The following is a 12,307-nucleotide window of genomic DNA, read 5'->3' as shown; positions in this document are numbered from 1 at the left end:
GTGGTAGTAACAGCATCGGCCATCCACTGAAAGCTCTGCTCTGCAATGTGGTTTAGAGACAGTGTTTACATAACCTTGTTCCTCGCTGAACAATACAAGAGATCATCACCCATCCCTCATATATATTTAAAGACACGCACACAGGTGTACTAATATATATGTACGACTATAATATGTATTATTAAAATATGCAACAAAATACACATACACAAAGTACACACACATGAATGAGTGAGCCTGGAGAGGCTGCCAGAGCAAACAAACTAGCCCTATATTTCTTTTCATGTCAAACGAGTGATACTTGAGTTTAATAGTGAAATGATTCAGACACAGAGAACAGACTGGTGGCTGCCAGGGGGGAGGGGGTTGGGGGAGGGATGGAGTGGGAGGTCAGGGTTAGCAGATGTAAGCTTTTATATACAGGATGGATAAGCAACAAGGTCCTACTGTATAGCACAGCGAACTATATTCAATGTCCTGTGATTAAACCATAATGGAAAAGAATTTTAAAAGGAAGGTATATATGTATAACTGAATTGCTTTGCTGTACAGCAGAAATTAATACAACACTGTAAGTCAACTATACTTCAATTACAAAAAATAAAATAAAAAAATACTCTCACATAAATTTAAAAAACAGTGAAGTGATTAATATGATCAAAATAATTACTTTAACCATGCCACGATCAAACATTTTGCACTAAATATGTTCTGTTAATGTAACAATTGTTAATAACATACTACTGATTTGAAAAAGAATGTCCATTTAAGATTTTTATCTGAAAATATCTGAGAGAATATGACCATTCTCCAATTTTACCCAGCATATTCTTCAAGCCCACGGTCGTTCTGTGAATCTGGGAGAATTTTGTAATTGGCAGCCTCCACAATACTACTAAAGACTCAATTCAGTCAAGAGGAAAAGCATATGAGAGTGGAAAAATAAGTTGTGAGGCAAAAATGTCAATTTTTATGAATTTCAAAGCATATAAAAATTAAAGGTCTCCTCCTGCAGAGTCAAAGCAAAGGCTAAGAGTTAGAGTCAATGTAATAATACATTTTTTATTATTCACTGGGCTATGCATCATACGTAAAACTGAAGAAAAGTGAGTAGCAGTACATGAAATAACCAAGTTAGAAAGGTGAGCTGTAGTTTCTTGGGAAATTAAATGGGGCCTCTACTAGACTACCATCCTCATAAATTTGTAGTTGTTAAATTCCACCACAAAAGAGATATACAAAGACCACAGGAGTCACTGCATAGTCACATAATATATATATTTCCAGATTTTAAAAAATTATTTACTAATATCTTAATTTCAGACATGAATCTTCACATTAATGCCCATATTTAAGCAATGGGAGGATAGTTGGATTGAATTAAATCCCCTTTGTGATGTGAGTTCACAGTGTTAAAGTTTAAAATATCCTGGGTTATTTTCACCTACCCATTCATTGATAATCAGTTGTAGCACATATACTATAGCTATTTCTTTTTGATATTGGGCTAGATAAGATCAAAACCAAAAAATCATAAATAGCATTTATTAAGAAATGTCCCCAGGCAAAGACTAAAGTCACAACTGGTAACAAATGAGCAAGATGAAGTTTGGGGTGACAAGTAGTTTGATTCTGGATATGTTCAGTTTGAAGGGCCTGTAGGATGTTTAGGAGATGTCCAACTGGAAACTGGAAATACATAGCCACAAAAAGGAGAGAGAAGGCATAAACAAAATTAATCATAGCAGGTTTTTTTTCCAAATGAAAAAAACATGGTTATAAAGTATTAAAAGCCTCCCATACTTTTTTCTCTTATACAGACTAAAGTTCAGAGGTTCTTAACCCAACCAAGTGGTTGTGTAGAACCTAACTGCAATAAAGCATTCCTTCCTTTGTTCTATGTCTGTGCCTTCTGTGAGTTTTGTATTTTAATGTGTTGATTTACATTTTAATAACTGCATCTCTACAGTAAGCCCCTGAGAAAGGGAACTGCGACCTATTCATCTGGGCATCTTATACATAGTAGGTGTTTATTAATTATTTGTAATTAAATTGATGAGCTGACAGAGATGTCAGCTCTGTTTTCATTGGGTGTTTCAACAATATGAGAAAAACACAGGAGACCTTACGAAGATATGATTGGCAAAAGCAACTGTGAGAAAATCACTTCAGAGAAACCATGCAGTGGACACACAGTGCCCTTACTTAAATGGAAAGTACAGTACTAGAGAGGTTAAGTGATTTGCCTGAGGTTCACAGCTAACTAGAGCCGCCCCTGAACTTAAACTAGTTCTCCTTCCAGCACTGACTAGACCGTGGGGTGGGGGAACAGGGCAGGACATACAAGGTACAGGTATTTAATCATCTCCACCATAAGGTCTGTAGACCTTAAGTCGGCTTCCCTTATTGAAGTGTTTCAAAACATTAGACACGCCTACATTCAAAATAAGAACAAAAGTACTATCTAAGAGCTAAAGTAAAAGTTTCTAAATTAGCCATTATTTACATTAAAGACAGAAAAGAACAACCAAAACTTGACATTCCTTAGAATATCCTTCTAGATACTCTGTTTGTTGTTTACTCAAGAAATGTTCTCAGTCTTCTTCCATATCAAGAGAGTAGGCCAGCTTTCCAGAATACAGGCTGAACATGTCAGATACTTAGTTATCCAGGATTCCATGTAACTATGACATAATTATGTCTAAGAAGATCTGAAATAAAATCTGTTAGGGGATTCTGGCAGCATATTTCTCATGAAGGGTGTGTGTGTGTGTGAGAGTGTGAGTGAGAGAAAGAGAGAGAGAGAGAGAGACAGAGAGACAGAGAGAAAGAGAGACTGAGAGTCCTCCTCGCTTTTGTGTACAGCTATGTAAGAACAACCCATGTCTGGAAAAAAACCTGACCACAAAGGCCAGCCCATTCAGGACTGTGAAGTGAAAAATAAAGTGCCTAGCACCAGTGGGCCATAGAATTAGCCCAATCTGGAACCCCTTCCCTCCAGGCTTCTTATTAGATGAAATAATAATGACAATTTTAAGTTCATTATTATTTAGGTATTCTGTTATCTGAAGCCAAAAGCATTAAACTGGCAGAATCATTCTGCACTGGAACGGTTTAGGTCCATCTATTTCATGAATAGCCAGAATGAGTGTAGGTAGATTCCTCTATCCATGAATGCATTCTGCCTTTTCTATTGTGTGGCTGAGTTATATGAAAGCACAGAGGAGTCTTGCTTCCTACTTCTGAGTTCTACTTATTTAATATTATTATGTCCTTTAATTATGTACTGGATCATGCTGGGACTAGCCTTACAGCGATTTTAAAAGTTCTTTTTACAGAATCAATTAGAACTTCTATTCCTAGGCATTCCAGATTTCGTGGCCATCTGGTCATACAACCTTTCCAGTACTTTTACCCTGCTGTGACACCACAGAACTGCCATAGGCAGCCAAATGCTCGTTTTCACTTAACTAGTTCTTGTTTTCCTGCCAATATAGAGGTGCAGCTTAGAACTGGGAATTCCCTATAATAATATGTGGCCATATATCCCTACAAATACACCTCTTCCAGTAAAATGAAATGCATTTTATTTTTTTAAAAAAATTGAAAAAGCAAGTTGATCTTTATGAAATACTAATTGAAACAATGAGGTGGACAGGGTTTGCCACATTTTATCTAATAAACATCAGTCATAAATTTTAATAAATTATCTTGCTTAATCTTACAATAATAAACTGGACAAAGTTCTTAGATCTAAAGATACATAAATAATTCTGTGTTCGACAGTTAGAGAATATACAATCTTCTCCAGAAAACACAGAACCGTTACAGTAACTGGCTATATAAAAAACCATAATGCAAGTCTTTCAATGAATATCCAAGAAATAATATCTCTGACTATAGTGTGTTTATACAGAAATAACCAATAAAATATAAGTCTCTCTGTGTATGTACATCAAATTTTTTCAAAACTTTAACATAACACACGGACTAATAAAAATCATAATGGATATTAAAAGATATTGAACATTACTAAACAATAATGAAAATACTATATAACAAAACTTGGGGGATGTACCTAAAGGGGACCTGTAAGTGAAACTGATAGCTTTAAACACTTACATTAAATATAAAGAATAAAATATCAGTTGAGCATTCTTAAGAAGTAACAAAAAGAAAAACTAAATACAAGGAAAGTAGGAAGAATAGATACTAACGATATAGAAAACAAAGTTGAGAAGAACTACTGAGTCTAAGAACTTGTTCTTGGAAAGATAACAATGTTGAGAGTAATGAAGACAAGAATGGAGAAGGCACAAGTGGAGGCAAGATTTGAGATTCACTCAACATTAAGAAAATAATGAGAAGGCTATGAACAAATTTATGCCAAAATTTTGAAAACTTAATGAAATAGACAGAACTTTAGATTGTGATCCCAACTCTACAAAGAACAGGATGCCTGAATAGCACCATAACCACTGAACTAACTGAGTTTGTGAGTAAAAAATCTCACAAAAATCTTCATATGATAGTACAGGTGAATTTTACTGTATACAAAGAATGCCGCCTGCCATATCAGTAAACAAAGGAGGCTGTGGCCATCAAGGCAGCAGCCACTGCAGCCACCCTGACTGTGCACCCTGAAGGGATTCAGGATGGAGAAAAACAGGTACTGGCCCCAGGTAACTGAGGTGCATAGTAAAGGAATAATTTCAATAAGCCCAGACCCTTGCATCTTCCCATATATAAAAAAAGCACTAAATTCATTAACTTGAGATGTCTGGTTTTTCTTTAATCAGCAGTAATGCTTTGAGGTCCTACTACCTGAGTTTTTGGTTTTTTGTTTTTTTTCTTTTGCAAAAACTCCTATATATCCTGGCTTTTCCCTTACCGCTTCAGAGCAGTCCCTCAGGGCCATCTGACAAGTGTACCCTCTGCTTAGGTCCTCAGTTAAGTCCACCGAATAAAAAAAACATAATTCTCAGCTTTTAGGTTGTGCATTATTTTTCAGTCAACACTACCAATCTTTCAAATTCATTCCAATCTTACAGCAACGGTGAACAGGGGAAGAAAAAAGAAAGAAACAGTTCCCTCTCAAATAATTTTTGTGGATATTATAACTCCGACACTAAAAATTGTGACAAGAAACACGAGAAATGACAATTTAAGGCCAATCTTACTCACACAAAAATCCAAGCCAAATATTAAGAAGACACATTTAAGAGTTAAAGAAAAATGCTACAGAATGTTCATTTTTACTCATGTCAAGTAGGTTATTTAGACCAACTATGAAGGTGATTAAAAAAAAAAACAAACTAAGGTTACTTGAAAAACCATATTATTTCTAAATGGAAAACAGTGTGCTGAGCATCAAAACCGTGATTTAAGTGAGGACATTTGCTAATCCCAGCAAACAGGGGTATTTTGACAACCTTTGCAGTTGTGGGGCAAAAGTCAAGGATCCAAGCTTAACAAACATGGGGAGTTGGACTGGAGGGGCTCTACTCACTAAGCTAGGATCCCCCTAAATTTATACACCCAGGGAAGGATGAACTAAAATTTAACACCTCATTCCTATCCCCTTTAGAGGATGCCTTGGTGCTGAGCAAAGGAGAAAAAAAATAAAATGAGAAATACCCTTTATTGAGACACTTGGGTCATATGCTAGTTCTCATGTAGATTTAGGTCCAGGAACCTCAAGTCATAAACTTGGTTAAAGATGGTCCTCTAAAATAACTGGAAAAGTGAAAAAAAAAAAAAAGAACTGGAAAAAATGAAATAGTCCCATGACATCTTATCTTCCATTAGCACATAAAAATGACCAAATATAAACGAATGAACATTATCCTGAATTTCATGATTTATAATGTAAAGTTAAAACAGAATGATGCAAAGTAGTATCTTTTACAATTATTCACATAACATAGAAAGAAATTGAGTCCCTCTTAACACCAGAAAAAGGTAAATGTATGAAATGTCATGACAATTGCACAGTGTACATATAATCATATATGTATGTAACTATATATGGGTAAATTTAATTATATACAAATACATAAATATAATTTTCAAACTGTTCAATACGTACATGGAAATACCCAGACTAGCATACTTTGGAAATATTACACAATGACACTCATTTCCAATAATACTTATTACTCAAATGCTTGCAATCTTAATCCACATTATTTCAACAGCATATAAAGTAGTTTATGTAGGCGAACAGAAGAACACGACATAAGCTTTCAACCTGATTATCTGACAATAGAGAATATGCATACAATCTGTTAACCAAAAGGAAAGCAAAACTACTAAAATCCTATTTGTTGCGCATTTGTTTCCTATAAGTATCTCTCATTCACTGAAATTCTACAAATTATTAAATAAATTGAACAAAGGACCAAACTAGTTATATCAGCTGATGGCAGGAATAATAAGCAAGGTCTGTTTAATGGAATAAGATTATTTTAAGATTCACAAGTTTTCAATGTCAGAAAAGGCACATCCAAGATGAAATCAGCTCTCTGAAACTGCATGTGGTAGAGGCAGTTTTCAGAAACTTGGCATTGAAGACTTGAGCCTAAATAGATGAAGAATTACTGGCACATTTACTTTATGGTATATTTTCCTGAAACTCTGTGGATATTATAAAATAAAATCTGGATGGTAATAGAAAATAGAAAAACAGTGGACAGGCAATTGGATTGGAAATGACTCTAAGACCAAAATCATATACAATATACATTTTAACGAATTATCTGTCAAAATCAGTGGAGGCAAAGTCATAGAAGTTAATGATGATTCATGAACTTGAAGAGCAAACAGTCAAGAAAACACATTTGAAGAAGTATATGGTACAAGAAAAAACAAAGTGCAACCATAAAAGGATGCACACGATGGTTAAACTGTGTTACGTTATTTATCTGAATGCTCACATGCTCTTTAAAATGAGTAACTGCTATAATGGTTATTGATAACACCAGAAATAAAGAACATCCAATATTTCCTTAGGCAATATGGCCTAAGTTTTAAATTATAGCTGCAAATACTTCAATACTTCTCCCAAGGAAAGTTGTGGTCTGTGTTCCTTCCCCAGGATTCTGGGTGGCCTTAAGATTGTTGTGACGAATAGAGTACAGTGGAAGTGACATCATGGACTTCTAAAGCTAGGACTTAAAAGATCATGCAGCTTACTTATTGCTGGAAACACTCGCTCATGAGCCCTGCACTGTTATGTACTACATCAGACTACCCTGAGACTGACTGCCTGGAAATGTCACATGTGGGGACCTGGATCCTTGGTTCCAGCGAAACCCACACTTCAGCCATCCAAGCCCAGGTCCCAGACACAGGCATGAAGAAGCTGGAAGATGATTCAACTCCCAGGCTTAGAGTCACCCCTTAACCATTCAAGTCATGCCAGCTGAGCCTCAGACATCATGTAACAGAGAAGAGAAACCCTGTTGTTCCCTATCTGAATCCCTGAACCACAGAATCTTTGACCACAAAAAAAAAAAAAGGGATTGTCTTACCCAGTAAGTTTTGTGGTTACTTATTATGCAGTGTTGTATAACCAGAATAGGTAACTATAAATGAAATTAATTTAGGACAATCTATTATTAATAAGAAGATAAAGCATACTTACTGTCTAATGGAACATGATTTGAGTTAAATTATTCAAGGTATAGAATGTATTCCTAGAAATTCCCTGGTAAGCAAGAACAAAATGGGCAGATCAAATAATGGAACACGACGAAAATGGAAAGCATGCACACAAAACAGGATAGACTAACCAAACATTAAATTATTAGTGTTCACATTACTGTTCATATATCAAGAGCCTTTAAAATTCATGATCATCAAGAAATCATGGATGCTATTAAAGTACTTTTCAGAAAAGAAGAAAATATATCAGGAGCTCAAAAATAGCCCATGTCTTAAATAGAAAATTTTCACAATTATTTTCCAAACTGATTCTCACTGTGTGGCTCTAGTCCTTAGAATTCCAGCGTCTTTGCTTGATCTTTCTTGGTTCCCAGATTTTAGATCTGCTTATTTATTTATATTTTGACTACAAGCGTCAGCACTTTGACATTTCTTGGCTTTCCAAGACTTCAGCCTTTATCTCTGTGAGTTCCCTCATCCTTCATTTTCTGGCATAATATAACCCTTGATCCTGGTTTTGGGTTCTCTGACTCTCAGCTGGAGAGATTCCAAATGATGAATTCAACCCCCTCGTAATGTCCAAGAAAACCACTTTTTTTCTCTGACCCCTTCTGCTCCAACCTATTTTTTTTTTTTTCCCCATAGAATTTTGTTGACTCAGCCCTAATCTTTGCTGATTTCAATTTTGGGGGACAGCTGAGAATCCATTGGCGTTCCTAGTTATTTCACAAAATTGACAAATATTCATGAACACACAGTGGTCATGGAAACAACAGAAGAAATACAGTGTGTGATATCTACATTCTTTCTTCTTGCAATAAAAGCACTATCCCTAAGAGAGGGAATCTGGTAAATTAAAGATATATGGAGAATGAAAAAGGCTCCATGATTACCTTACATGGAGGTTTCAGGCAGCAGAATTAGCCGTGAAAAAAAGAAAATAGCCTAATGGTCTCAATTATAGATGTTTGAAGAATACTGAAAAACATCTCACATCTTTAAAGGTGAAGACCGTCATGGTCAACATACTATTGGAGAAGGAATTAAAAGTTGTATTTCAAATATGTAAGTCGGAGGAGATATTTGAGAAGAGAAAAGCATACATTAAGACTAAAATGTTCAACTTTAGAAGACATTAGGACATTGAAATCTAATAAAAAATTACTAATTAACTGCCAAGATATGGACAAGATACCATTGCTGAACCTCAAGAATGAGGACACAGGATCAAGCTAAGGAGTTATATGTAAGAATTTCTGAAGATGCTAACTGAATATATGAAAATTCATAAATAAACTGGATCAAAGGCTCTAAGCCACATAAGAATGAATATTAGTAGTGGTATATCTTACTAGTCTAGGGTTGTTACGAGTTTTGGAAAGAACCATATATCTTTATATAGGTGTTCCTGTGTGTCAATCACTTACTTCGGGTCCAAGGATATGGAAGTGAACAAAACAGACTGAAATCCCTGAAATTTAATACGAGTTTTTATTTTAGTGCAGGGAGATAGACAATAAGCGAATAAAGAACACACTATATTAGGAGAGATAAGAGTTTCAGACAAAAAATAATTAAACAGACAGAGGAAAGGGAATAGGGAGTAGAGGGGTGGGTGGGAGGAGTTGTTTCCACTTTAAACAGGACAGTCAGGGAGAGCCTCAGCAACAAGGTGACATTTGGGCAAATACTTGAGGAAGATGTGAAAGGCAGCCATGTGGACAAGCAGAAAAGCATTCCAGGCAGAGGGAACAACAAGCTCAAAGATCCGGGGCAACACTATTCCTATCATGCTAGAAGAGTGTAGTTGAAGCAGAGACAATGAGGGGAAATTAGGGGTGGGTCACAGAGGTTTCAAGGACCTCTTAGGCAGAGCTTCAAATACTGTTTCAAGGATCATGACTTCTTCAGTGGTAAAACGAGAAGCACTGAAGGTTGTGAAGAGAGGGTGACAAGATCTGGCTTGCATTTTAGAAGGATGATTCTGACCATTGTCTTTGCTGCAGGGGAGCAAAGGCAGAAGTGGGGAGACCACCTTAAAGATTACTGCAATAGCCAACATGAGCGTGTGTTGGCTGAGGACAATGGAGTAGCAGATTTTGCACACATTTTTTTAAGGTAGAGCTAACAGGATTTACTGACGGATTGAAGCTGAAGAGAAAGAAGGGAGTCAAGGATAACTCCAAGGTTTTTGTTCTGAGCAATGAGAAGAATAGTGTTGTCGTTTATAAAGATGAGGGAGAATTAAATAGAAACAGGATTATGGGGAAATATCAAAAGCTTTGTTTGGGGTGATTTGGGATGCCTATTAGACATTAATGTGAGATGTAGAAAATCCAGATGAGTATTGAGTTTGGTCAGGGGTAACTAATGTATAAATTCTCAAAGATTAAGTAAGTTATGTACATGAGGTTTGGAGCCAAATATAAGACAATTACTTGTGAGCAAGAAGTGTCCTACGGCCTTAAGATCCCTTTAGGGTATACCTGGTGCCCAAACACAATACTTCTGCAGGCCAGTTTTGACTTCTGAGTTCAGTCTCATCAATCAAAGAATAAATAAGCTTTAACAAAGGAGACAGTTCTGTACATTTTTATGTAGGGAGTACATGAATGGCCTTTCAGAGATGAATGCTCAAGGTAATTCCAAAAAAGTCTGGGAATGTTTTTGAGCGATGGAAACACTATTAGAATAACGATATAGCTTTTTAAAACTATTTGAGAAGAATATTTCATTTCGATTAATAAAGTTTGCTTGTCTTTTTGTTGGGAGAAAAGGGCTTTTTATAGTCACTCTTATGTGCATTAAAGTCCCACATTGACGGACACACATTCATCATCCACCCTTTATGTTAATTAAAATTGATGCCATAAATTAATCACAAATGAAAACTATAGGTTTTACAAACATTAGTCAAATTGTGTTAAAACTGAAAAGATGTTCAACATCGCTAATTATTAGAGAAATGCAAATCAAAACTACAATGAGATACCATCTTATAGCAGTCAGAATGGCTATCATCAAAAAATCCACAAACAATAAATGCGGGAGAGGGTGTGGAGAGAAGGGAACCCTCCTACACTGTTGCTGGGAATATAAATTGGTACAGCCACTGTGGAGAACAGGATGTAGGTTCCTTAAAAAACTAAAAATAGAGCTACCATATGATCCTGCAATCCCATTCCTGGGCATATATCCATAGAAAAACATGGTCTGAAAGGATACATGCACCCCAATGTTCATTGCAACACTGTTTACAATAGCCAAAACCTGGAAGCAACCTAAATGTCCATCCACAGATGAATGGATAAAGAAGATGTGGCACATACACACAATGGAATATTAACTCAGCCATTAAAAAGAATGAAATAATGTCATTTGCAGCAACATGGATGGACCTAGATATGGCCATACTGAGTGAAGGAAGTCAGGCAGAGAAAGATAAATATCATATGATATCTCTTATATGCAGAATCTAAAAAGATACAAATGAACTTACTTACAAAACAGAAACAGACTCACAGACTTAGCTTGGAAAACAAACTTATCGTTACGAAAGGGGAAAGGTGGCGGGAGTGATAAATTGAAAGTATGGGATTGACATAAACAGACTACTATATATAAAATAGATAACCAACAAGGACCTACTGTATAGCACAGGGAACTTTGCTCAATATTATGTAACAACCTAAATGGGAAAAGAATTTGAAAAAGAATAGAAACATGTATATGTGTAACTGAATCACTCTGCTATACACCTAAAACTAACACAACATTATTAATCACCTATACTCCACTAAAAAATAAAAAGTTCACACAATAAAAAACTCCCCTCAAAAACAATTACAAAAAACTTGGCTGTAACCTACTCTTCAGTCATCCTTACTCAATGAGTACAGTGAGGGTTTGCTACACAGGAGGAACTTAAGGGTGATATATTGCTGGCAATGTGGGGGAAAAAAATACACATCTGTTTGACGGGCAAAGGTTTATTTACGAGAAGAGGAAAATACTAGTACCACCAAAAACTGAGGTTTGTTTCAAAAAAAGTACGTTAGAAGTTTTCACAAATACATATTTTTATGGCAATAAGACCTATTTACTGGAAAAGTAGCAAAAAAGGCATTTACTTGAAAACCAAGATTTTATTTTGGGGAAAATGCTATTTCTCAAGTTATATTTACCCCTAGTGTCTTCATTTCCTAGTTTTTAAGCAATAATGTTTTGTGAAAGTTTTTAGTATCTAATTTATTACATAAATCACACTGAAGCCTTTTCAAAGAAATAACCATTAAAGTGCTATATGTTATTTTTGTTATTGTGTATAAAGTTTGGAATAGACGCGGACACAACTGCAGCTGTAAATCTGCTTTATGTTTTTCATTCTCAATAACATTTACACAGCAGGCAACTGGTTAAGTATCTCTCAGGGGTCTTTAAAATGAAAGTAGAAGCTTTATTAACTCATTTTCCACTGTTCTGACTGAAAAACCATATCCTGAAATTCAGCAAGTACTTAACAGTATGAACCTCTAAAATGAGAAAATTACAACAAAAAAGTATCCATGGGATGGTCAGTATGAGGGAAACTGATTGGAATTCGGATAAACAAGATTTGTGCCCAGAAGTAAATAATGATACG

The 12,307-nt window shown here is 35.6% G+C and overlaps 1 protein-coding gene across 1 annotated transcript in view; it reads right to left on the bottom strand.

Moving 5' to 3' along the window:
* Positions 1–12,307, bottom strand: part of CNTNAP2 (contactin associated protein 2) — a 982,287-nt gene that overhangs the window by 906,070 nt on the left and 63,910 nt on the right. The window lies entirely within an intron of this gene.

Source organism: Tursiops truncatus, chromosome 9 (assembly GCF_011762595.2).
Source record: "Tursiops truncatus isolate mTurTru1 chromosome 9, mTurTru1.mat.Y, whole genome shotgun sequence".
Taxonomy (NCBI): Eukaryota; Metazoa; Chordata; class Mammalia; order Artiodactyla; family Delphinidae; genus Tursiops; species Tursiops truncatus.
Note: the sequence above shows the minus strand (reverse complement) of the source record. Positions and strands in the feature narration are given on the sequence as shown.